The 9,904-nt window shown below is 35.0% G+C and overlaps 1 pseudogene; it reads left to right on the top strand.

Annotated features, from left to right (window-relative positions):
• Positions 1 to 6,193: 6,193 nt before the first annotated feature.
• On the top strand, positions 6,194 to 7,021 carry LOC147396555 (NDR1/HIN1-like protein 10; annotated as a pseudogene).
• Positions 7,022 to 9,904: the final 2,883 nt, after the last annotated feature.

Consider the following 9,904-nt stretch of genomic DNA (forward strand, 5'->3'; position numbering starts at 1 on the left):
AAATTGCCTCAACTCTCATTTAAGAAAAAGAAGAAAAGTATTGTATCTTTGGCTTGATTAATGGACGGTTCCATCGTGATGGTTATTGTGAGATATGGAGATAATCCGAGGTGCATTCTCATAAGAGGTGGCTTCTGAATGTATGTCAGTTTAGGGGTGCCAATGGATTGATTCTAGGTTTGTTCCACATATACTTAGAACTGAAACCTAGATAAAATCTTGGTTCTGATTCTTATTGTTTTTTATTCCGGGTATGAGATTCTTAGAATCAGAACCAACCTAACAAATACCTGATACCCATCAGGTGTCCACTAAGATGGATTTTATTTTTTGAATTAGAAAAAATAATAAATATCCAAGTAAAATAGACAATTATATTATAGATGTAACAATTCAACTTATAAATCCCCAATTGAAAGTTAAGATCAATAATAAATTCTTCAAGAAAATCAATTTTTTTAGAATAAAATAGTAGAAAATTACAATATGAACCATTTAGTTGTTGTTGAAATTATATAAAAATATGAAAAATTAATGTGAGTACATGTAGAGAAAATGTAAAAATTAAAGACTTCACTTTCTCTTTATATTATTGTTTTAGTTCAATTACATTTGCATTAAGATATCCTTTTGTAAGCATTTAATTTGACTTCTAATTTTATTATAATGTTCTAAATTTACTATTCGGGTACCCATAGGATACTTGTTGTGTACCCGAAGGAAATTCGATTCTTATCGACAGGGGCGAAGTCAGTATTTTCGGTCAATGGGGGCTAAATGCTAATGATTGATCAATTAATCGATAATCCTAATTTCCTTCAATGCTAACTTGAGCTTGTCACTAATACGATGGTAAGCCGATAGTCACAATAATTGTATTTTATGATCTATTGTTCATTTTTAAATTTTGATTTAAGTGATATTTTTGTTCTTTTAATTTACACTTTTCACCCCCTATGGTATGGCACAGTTCTATGTTGACAACCTAAAGTTTTGACAAATGCAATTACCTCCCATATAACTATGTTATAGGCTCATTTGCCCAATTTTCGTCTATTTTCCGTCAATTAAACAATAAAAATGTGATTTTTATTTTACTTTTTGTAAAGACTATTTTACCCTTTTTAAAATATCATTCTTTGTTGTTACTTAGGATATTAGATTCATGCGTAAGAGTGTCCAACTGTTTAGATGGGAGCATTTTTTTATTTTAAATTTATTTTTTTTCAATGAAAGAAATATACAATAAGATAGTAAAATAGTAAAATGACACTTGAAGGTTATCAACGCTTGTCATAGGGGAGGTAAGTGCAACAGTCAAAATTTGAAGGGGTTAAAGTGTAATTATGCGAAACCTTAAAGGGTCGAAGTGTAATTTACCTTTAAAAAATTTATTTTGTTAACATGTGATATAACCGCACACGTTAAGTTGCATTAAATACACCTTGAAAATAAGATTTCAAGGGTAGTTTTGGTAGAAAAATATATTAAGTTGCATTTTCATTCACATTTGGGATATCTCCCTTGGGGTCGTGTCATCTAATGGAGGGGGCTCCTTCAAAATTTTGATGCGGCCTGCACACTTCAAAGTTTCTTCCTCGTAGGGCCAATGTTAACAAAATCCAAATTTTTTTGCCGAACACTTTCCTTACTAACATAGTAAAGTTTTAAGCCTTATTGAGGGTCGTTTTGCTCAAATGGATTGCCACACCAGCAAATCCAATGCTAAACATGGTATTAAATCTCATCCGAGATTGAGACGACTCGTCTGATACATCTCAGTATCATCAACCAACGAGATGGAAAGATAGATCAAATGTATCGGACGAGATTTAAAATCACAGTTCATTATTTTTCATTGTTGAACGACGACTCAAACATATCGGAAAATTTGTCTGAGACGACTCAGTCTCATTCATGGACGAGACGAGACGTCAAAACGAGTTTTAAAACCATGATAACAAGTCCTGTAAGTTTCAACAAAAAATTGATATCCAAAAATCAAAAAGTCAAAAGGCAATTTCTATTGAGCTTGATACAAGATTTTGAAAATGGGTAGCTACTGAAGTTCAACTTAACTCCCAAAGTGAGAAATAACATTTTTTTGGTATAAAAAAAAAATTCAACGTTCATAGAATTTTGTCCTCTACAATCTTGAAGCACCAGATCATCTTTTTGGATGCCACAAGGTAAGATCAAAGACCCTTAGTAAGGGTGAAATCCTAGAAACTTAGTCAGGCTAGTCAGGCTCAAAATAATTTTATGGTATTTACCGGCCCCATATAAGATTCAGTTTTGGGTCTACAAATAAAGCCCACATATTATTTAGAGAAACCTTTTCCTAACTAACTTGGTAAGATCTTAAGTCTTACTAAGGGTCTCTTTGCTCAAATGGACTATCACATCAACAATCCAACACCATATATATAGCACTCTAAGTTTATAAGAAAAACTCAGATCCAAAAAAAATATATGTAATTCAAAAAACAAAATAGAATTTTGTCCTCAACGACCCTGAACCATTGAATGCCACAAGGTGATCCAAAGGACCCTCAGTGAGGGTGAAATCTTTACTAATTTATTAAGATCAGGCTGACTCATTTATTTATGTGTTATGATTCGTGATTGAGAACGGTGTCCCGTTCCCATAACAGCGTACAGTACAGTATCTACGCGTCACGTCAAACACATAAGGCTGTGTGCACGTCTTAATTAGGAAACCAAGGTGTTTTAAGATCGGAGTCTTAGAGTAACCAAATGTTCTTGTGGTTTAAGTTAGCCATTAATTTTCTATACTACTTAATTATAGCACCACATACTTTGTTACACTAGAGAAGCGATAACAAGTAGGGGTGCAACTTGGTTCGGTTTGAGGCCAATTGGTATTGGTGGGGGTGGTGATGGATGCTTTCTTATACCTTCTCATTTATTTATTACTTTATTTAATGTAGAATGGAATTTTAATTATTTTTGTGTATTTCCTTGAACTACACTTTCAAACAAATTATTTGCACAGAGATCTCGATTTAGGAAGCTAGAATAAACTATTGAATTGAAACTAGGAAAGAAAAAAAAAACCAAGGATTTACAATTAAATTGACTTAGGCGGTGTTTGTTTACGCTATTTTTCAGCGCTTATTGCTGAAAAAAATTAAATTCAACACTTTTGTCAAAATAGCGCGTTTGTTTACTCTATATTTTCAGTGCTTATTGCTGAAAATAAGTAAAAAAAATTCAGCACTATTTTGATGCTGAAAAAAAGTGCTGAAGCGGTAAGCACTTCGCTTTTTTCAACATGGATAAGTATGCCCTTTGTTTTTTTAGCATGGACAAGTATGCCCTTATTCTTAAAAGGATATTACCTCTTATATCCCATGGATAAGTATATAAACACCCCACAAATTAATAAACCCACACCATAGTTAAATTATTTTGTCTTATATGGGTTAAAAGTTTTGGAATGAGTTGATTTTTGGTGAGGATGATCTCTACAATGAGCAGATCATCCTCACAAAAAATCAGTACATCTTGAAACTTCTAACTCTATCAAAACAAGTTCAAGAACCGTAAATTGTCCCTTTATATTTTTTGAAAACTATTTTTGACGAGTTAGAAGTTTCAAAATAAACTGATTTTTTGTAAGGATAATCTCTAGACCATATAGATCATCCTCACTAAAATTTGCTCATTCCAAAAACTTTAACCCATATAAAACAAAATAAAAAATGACTATATGTAGACACCCCATTTTTGCATCCGCCTGATTAATCAACTCGTCAACCCGATCACAATGATTCCCAATGATGGATGTTATTTCCATTGCTTTACTTTGTTACCAGATATGTTTCAGAAATTCGGATGAGGTATCTCGAACTGACAAAACTTAGAAACCACGCTAAGCTAGGAAAATACGATCCTAGAAACATAGAAATCATCATCTTACAAACAAAAAGAAACTTCACGATAAAAATCACTAAAAAATTATCAAATTACCAAAATACCCCTAACATCAAAATATCCGTAGAGCCTACATTACGCTTAGGAAAATCCATTCAAACACATAAAACAATAAATTGAAATCAAATAAATCATTTCACCAATTTTCACAGAATTCAACAAAATTACGAAAATGCCCCTCATAAAGTTCATGACCATTTCACACAAAAAATTTCATAAATGACACAAACTAACATTTTCATTGAATTCCTTACGAAAAATCGATTCTAAAACATCCTAAAACATTAAAAACCGACTTAAAACGTGAAAAGTCCTCTCTGGGGGCAAAACGGTAATTTCACAATTTTCATAATTAAAATTTTCGAAATTAATAAATAAAACATTAAATAATTAAAGTGAAACATTAATGAAATTAATTTTAAATTTTAAATTAAAAAAATCGATCAATCGGACTCTTATGAAAAATTGTTGAGGGTTCGTGAGATATTTCTTTAAGGACCCCTCCATTTGGGGGTCCAAAGAATTAAAGATAAAATAGAGGGGGGTTCTCCAAAAAAATTAAAGTCAATTAAGCAAGACTAAAGTCAATGTATTAAAATCAATTAAGCAAGACTAAAGTCAAGATATTAAAAGTCAATCAATTAAGACTAAAGTCAAAATCTTAAAGTCAATTAATTAAAACTAAAGTCAAAATTTTAAAGTCAATCAAATAAGACCAAAAGTCAAAAACCCTAATAGAGTTATAATTAAATAATAACTCTATTTAATAGAGTTCTAACTAAAAAAATAATTCTACCTAAAACAATTCTAATTAAAACACAACTCTACCTAAAACAATTCTAACTAAAACACAACTCTAACTAAAAGAACTCTAATTAAACACTAACTCTATCCAAATCAACCCCTAAAAAATCTATAAATAGAGGTCCCCACACCCTATTTTCGTATCAAATCATAAATCCTAAGAGAAATAGGTCTAGAAGCCCCCCTAGCCTCCCATAAACCCTAGTTTTGGAGCCCCAACTCCTTACCTAACATCCCTTATTCGATTTTAGCCTAAAAAACACCTAAAAGCCCTTCAAAAACACCCCAAAATTCATAACAAACTCGAAGAATTCAGATCCAAGAAAAAAGAGATACCTTGTCTCGGAGATCGGAAATCAAATCCGGAGATAGAACGAAGCAAGAAGTACGGTACAAGGAGCAATTTTTGTCGGATCTGAGGGAACAAAGTCTTTGCTATCGGAAAGGTATAACTTCTTATTTTTATTTTATTTTATTTTATTATTATCTAGGTTTTTTTAGCAATGTAACTTATTTGAAAAATTAGTAAAGACCGATTTTGGCCGGGCGACACCTTCCAATCCCGTAACATGATCACCGAATTCAGTTTTTTTTCTGTTCTAGATTAGTCCTTTATCTGTTTAGAGTCGTTCATCGGGTCTTAAACCGTAATAACTAGGTGGCGACTCCCAAACCTCAAGGGTCAAAAGCGGATCCGCGCACCCCACTGATCGAGGGCGCTTTCAGTGACGACTCCACTAGGGACCTTGAGGATCAAACTTGAAAAACCCCAAGTATGGGAGCATCGCTAAAATAACCTAGAATGTTTTTATTTGTTTATTTATTTAGTTTGTTTTTGTTTATTTGTTTATTCATGATTATATTTGCATCTCCATCTTTTTTTATTCGATTATTGAGCATGTGTTTTTGGATATTAGAGATCTCGGCATATTATTTTTATGGATCAATCAAGCATTACTTTTGTGATTCAATTGAAGGCCAATCAAGAACAATCCTAAATAATTTGGGGTTTCAAAAGGATGATTGCATTAAAGATGGAGTGATAATTGTTAAATCATATAATTTTTTTTATTACTATTTAAATTTTGTTAGGAATCGATTCATCCCTTGATTTTTCTTTTCTTATTTTTTTTATTTTTTGTTTTCTTTTTCAACCTGTTCTTTGGCAATACGTTTTTTTAATATATAAGTTTTTTTTTTTTTTTTAAACGTGTTGTCCATTGGCAGCAAAAGGAAAACCAACAAAATTTGGTTTTTTTTTTTAAGTTCTGCCAAGCATTAGGGTGCCCCTAGTAAAAAGTTATTTTCAATTTTCAAGCACTTAATATGGTTAATAATGGGTGGTGTGCTGGTAGGTTTTTATTTTTTATTTTTTTTCTTTTTCTATCTTCATCTTCTTCAAGAGAAAGAAGAGAGCAGGAAGAAGAACACCACTTCTCTCTCTCTCTCTCTCTCTCTCAAAAATCAAAATCGATGACTTTTACAATGGACGATCCGAACAAGCTTGTAACAGGTTATCCACCACCACCAGGTTACCACATGGCGCAACCTAGTTACATCCCAAACTCTTACCCCTCGGCGCATCCTAGCACAGCCACCACCTACCCTTACACTGCGCCACCACCTGCAGCCTACTACAACACTACACCTTATCAATCTTACGACCCTCGATGCACCACTTTTCTCCGCTGTTTGATTATCGCTGGGATTGTTGTTTTCCTCATCATCGGTGCCATCACCTTCATAATCTGGCTCATTATTCGCCCCCATCTTCCCCAGTTCCGAGTCAACTCAGTCTTTGTAACCCATTTCAACGCTTCCGCTTCACACATCACTGCTAATTGGGAAATCGACTTCTCTGTTAGAAACCCTAACAAAAGATGAGTATCTGCTATGATCATGTCGATGCTTTTGTGCTTTACAGAGAGGAATTGCTCTCTCAAACAACTTTGCCTCCATTCTTTCAAGGGAAGAAGAACGAGACGACGATTCAATCTAGGTTTGCGACCGATTCGGCATATTAGAAAGATAGGGAAGTGACAAACTTGAACGCGGATCAGAGTTGTGGAGTAGTTAATTTCAGTGTGAGAATGATGGCTACGGTTAAGTTTAGGGCTGGGTCTTGGAGGATGAGAAAGCATGTGATGAGGGTTTACTATGAAGATGTGAAGGTTGGTTTCTCGTCCAATGCAGGGGAAGGAAAGTTGGTGGGTGGATCGAATGAGTGCGAGGTTAATCTGTGAGTAATTAAGATCGAAAAAATAAAACATGGATTTAATTCTTTTTCTAACGATTTGTTAATTCTTTGATTTTTATTTATTTTTTATTTTTTTTTAAATTTGTATATTGGTTGGTTGAATAATAGCTATTAGAGAATTTGTGGGATTTAGGTAAGATCGTGATTCTTTTTCAAAAAAAATAAATAAAATAAAAAATAAAAAAAATTAGTCTTTTTAGAAAAGTTACCACCCATTGTTCAAACAATTGTCATTCCATATTTAATTCAATATCCTTTGGAATATCAATTTGGTAAGGATCACCCCAAAATAATCTTGATTGGGCCATACAAATTTGTTGAAACTTGGAACTATGGGCTTATTTCAATGATTCGGACCATATTATTAGTTTATGTTAATTGCCTATCTAACATGCCATAATTTTGTTTGAGATACATGTTTAATGTTGATCATAATGTCGATATGATGGAATGTGGTCGGATTGGTATTTAATATTCATGCGATATCAATGTTGTAATATTTTGATTGGACCTATGAATCCATTTATTTGGAAAAGGCATGTTTTGATTGGACCTATGAATCCATTTATTTGGAAAAGGCCCCGGGTACACCCCACCCTGTTTTGCACACACCACATGCACGTTTACTGTTTTACTCACTTACACGTCCCATATAGCCAACGTGGCACTAGTGCATGGTCCGGTCTCTTCGGAGATGCGATGTCATTCATGAAAACCACAACTCTAGTCACGTACCTTAGGGTATATCAAACTGGGGCATCAATATCGTCTAATCAGGTGATTCTGAGAGATATATTGATGCACCCAGGCTGGAGCGACCTGAGTCTTTGACCTATTGTGAGCCACACAGTCACATGTCCTGATTGCCAACGTAGTACTAGTATGTGGTCGGTCCCCTCGTGGGATGTCAAACCATTTACGAAAGCTACAACTCTTGACTCGTACCCATAGGTATGTAAAAGATAATCTAAGTATATCAATTGCACTTCTTGATCAAAACCGGTGCCTAAGCAAGATCTTCCCCCGCTGTACCCTACTGTACGAGGGGGATAGACTACGTCTATTCTAGACGAGAGGTATTTAAGTGGGCCCTTGCTCAGCATTGTGCGCCACCTCTCAACTGGAGATCAAACTGGCTGTTTTTGACTTCAGAGAAGTGAATTGAAGTTTTAGATTATCACCTATACGGTATATCAAACCAAGTCACCACGTATTGAGAGGTATATAGGTGTGCTTGGGCAATGGTGGTCAGATAAAAATGCATTGCACGTAGTAAGTTTAGAGTCTAGAAACTTTTCCATTAGGTCACGACTCGAACTTATCGTGGGTGTTCCCAGGTTGTTTATTGAATGAAACCTTTTGATTAATGAATGTATGTGAATGATGTGAATGGTGAGATCAGAGTGTATGATTATTCTTAAGGATCAAAAATGTTGTTTTAAAAATTAAAATGGGTGCACCGACCCAATAAAGAATCCATTATTTTACGATAATGACCCAGTCCATCCCGATCCAACAATCATGGTGGGCCGGGCCATTTAAATCAAAATGGAAATCGAATTGTCAAAAAAAAATATTTTCCAAAAAAGAATGTTTTTCAAAAGAAGTGTTCTCTAGAAGAAATGTTTTCAAAGAAAAAATATTTTTCAAAAAATGTTTTCTATAAGAACAAGATTTTCCAAAAGAAAATAAAAGATTGATATGGACCTTAGAAGAGTACTAAAATACCCTTTTGTGTCGAACCAGGATGCTAGGCGATAACCCAATCGATCAGTTAGTCAAGACAACCGTCATAGGAATGCACCCTGTAGAGAAGATCAATTTTGGGAGATTCATGTTGAGAAGCGCTCTCTACTTCCACGAAGTTGAGATAGACTGGAACCTCTTACATGCTATGGCTAAGCGATGGAACCCCTATCTTCACATATTCCATATGGGGTATATGCATTTGTACCCTACTCACGAGGATTATTGTGGCATCATAAGGATATTCACTTCAGGACCTCTAGTCAGGCCCTCATTGAAGACCGGGTATTCTGGTGACGTCGCCACAGGACTGAGCATTTCCAAGGAAGAAGTCAAGGCCTTTGTCCATGATGGGAGGTTGAATTTAGTACCTTTATTGGGCCCGTATCGCTTCCGCAATCATCCTATCAATGTAAAACTCGAAGCCTAGCGAGCCACTAGAGATTATCGATTATGCCTAGGAATCCTGGCCCAATACATACTAACCTCTAATAATGATGGCCAAACTATCCCTGAGTCATTCATAAATATAGCATCTCAACTCTCAAGGAAAGTCAACCCGGTACCTCTCATCCTAACTGAAACTTTCTCAGGTTTAGATGCCATAAAAAATGGTGAGCGGGAAAGCTTCAAAGGAAGCCCCTACTTACTCTATATGTGGCTTTGTGATCGTCTCAAAATCGTAGATGTTCCCTCAAACCTCGAGTATGGGCCAGAACACTTTTCCAAGAGAAACCTGTTAGTGCGTCACAACTCAATCAAAGCTTGGAGCAAATGGTTAGACTCTTGCCTTGCCTGTCATATCAATTTTAGGTGCCCTTGGTAGATGACTGATCCCCCTGTTCTAGGAACCAAAGGATCCTACTATGTCCGTCTGATTGATTTAGAAGAAACATCTTTTTACCATCCTAATATGATCCCAGAACAGTACGACGTACCTATAGAGTTATCTTTACCTCAGCACAAAGCTTTCTTTTTCCCCAAGCCTTTGACTGAAAAGTTAGTACACCTCATTAAGAAAGCTTGGAACAAACGCACCTTAGGGTATCCAGACGGACCAGCAGAATTCAAAGAGCCAGTTGTTAGAGCCAAGAGAGTTAAGCCTGACAACAATCCTGATGACCATCAAGACAAAGCCAA

Source organism: Akebia trifoliata, chromosome 8, assembly GCF_017979445.1.
Source record: "Akebia trifoliata isolate Shusen 1 chromosome 8, ASM1797944v1, whole genome shotgun sequence".
In the NCBI taxonomy this organism is placed as follows: domain Eukaryota; kingdom Viridiplantae; phylum Streptophyta; class Magnoliopsida; order Ranunculales; family Lardizabalaceae; genus Akebia; species Akebia trifoliata.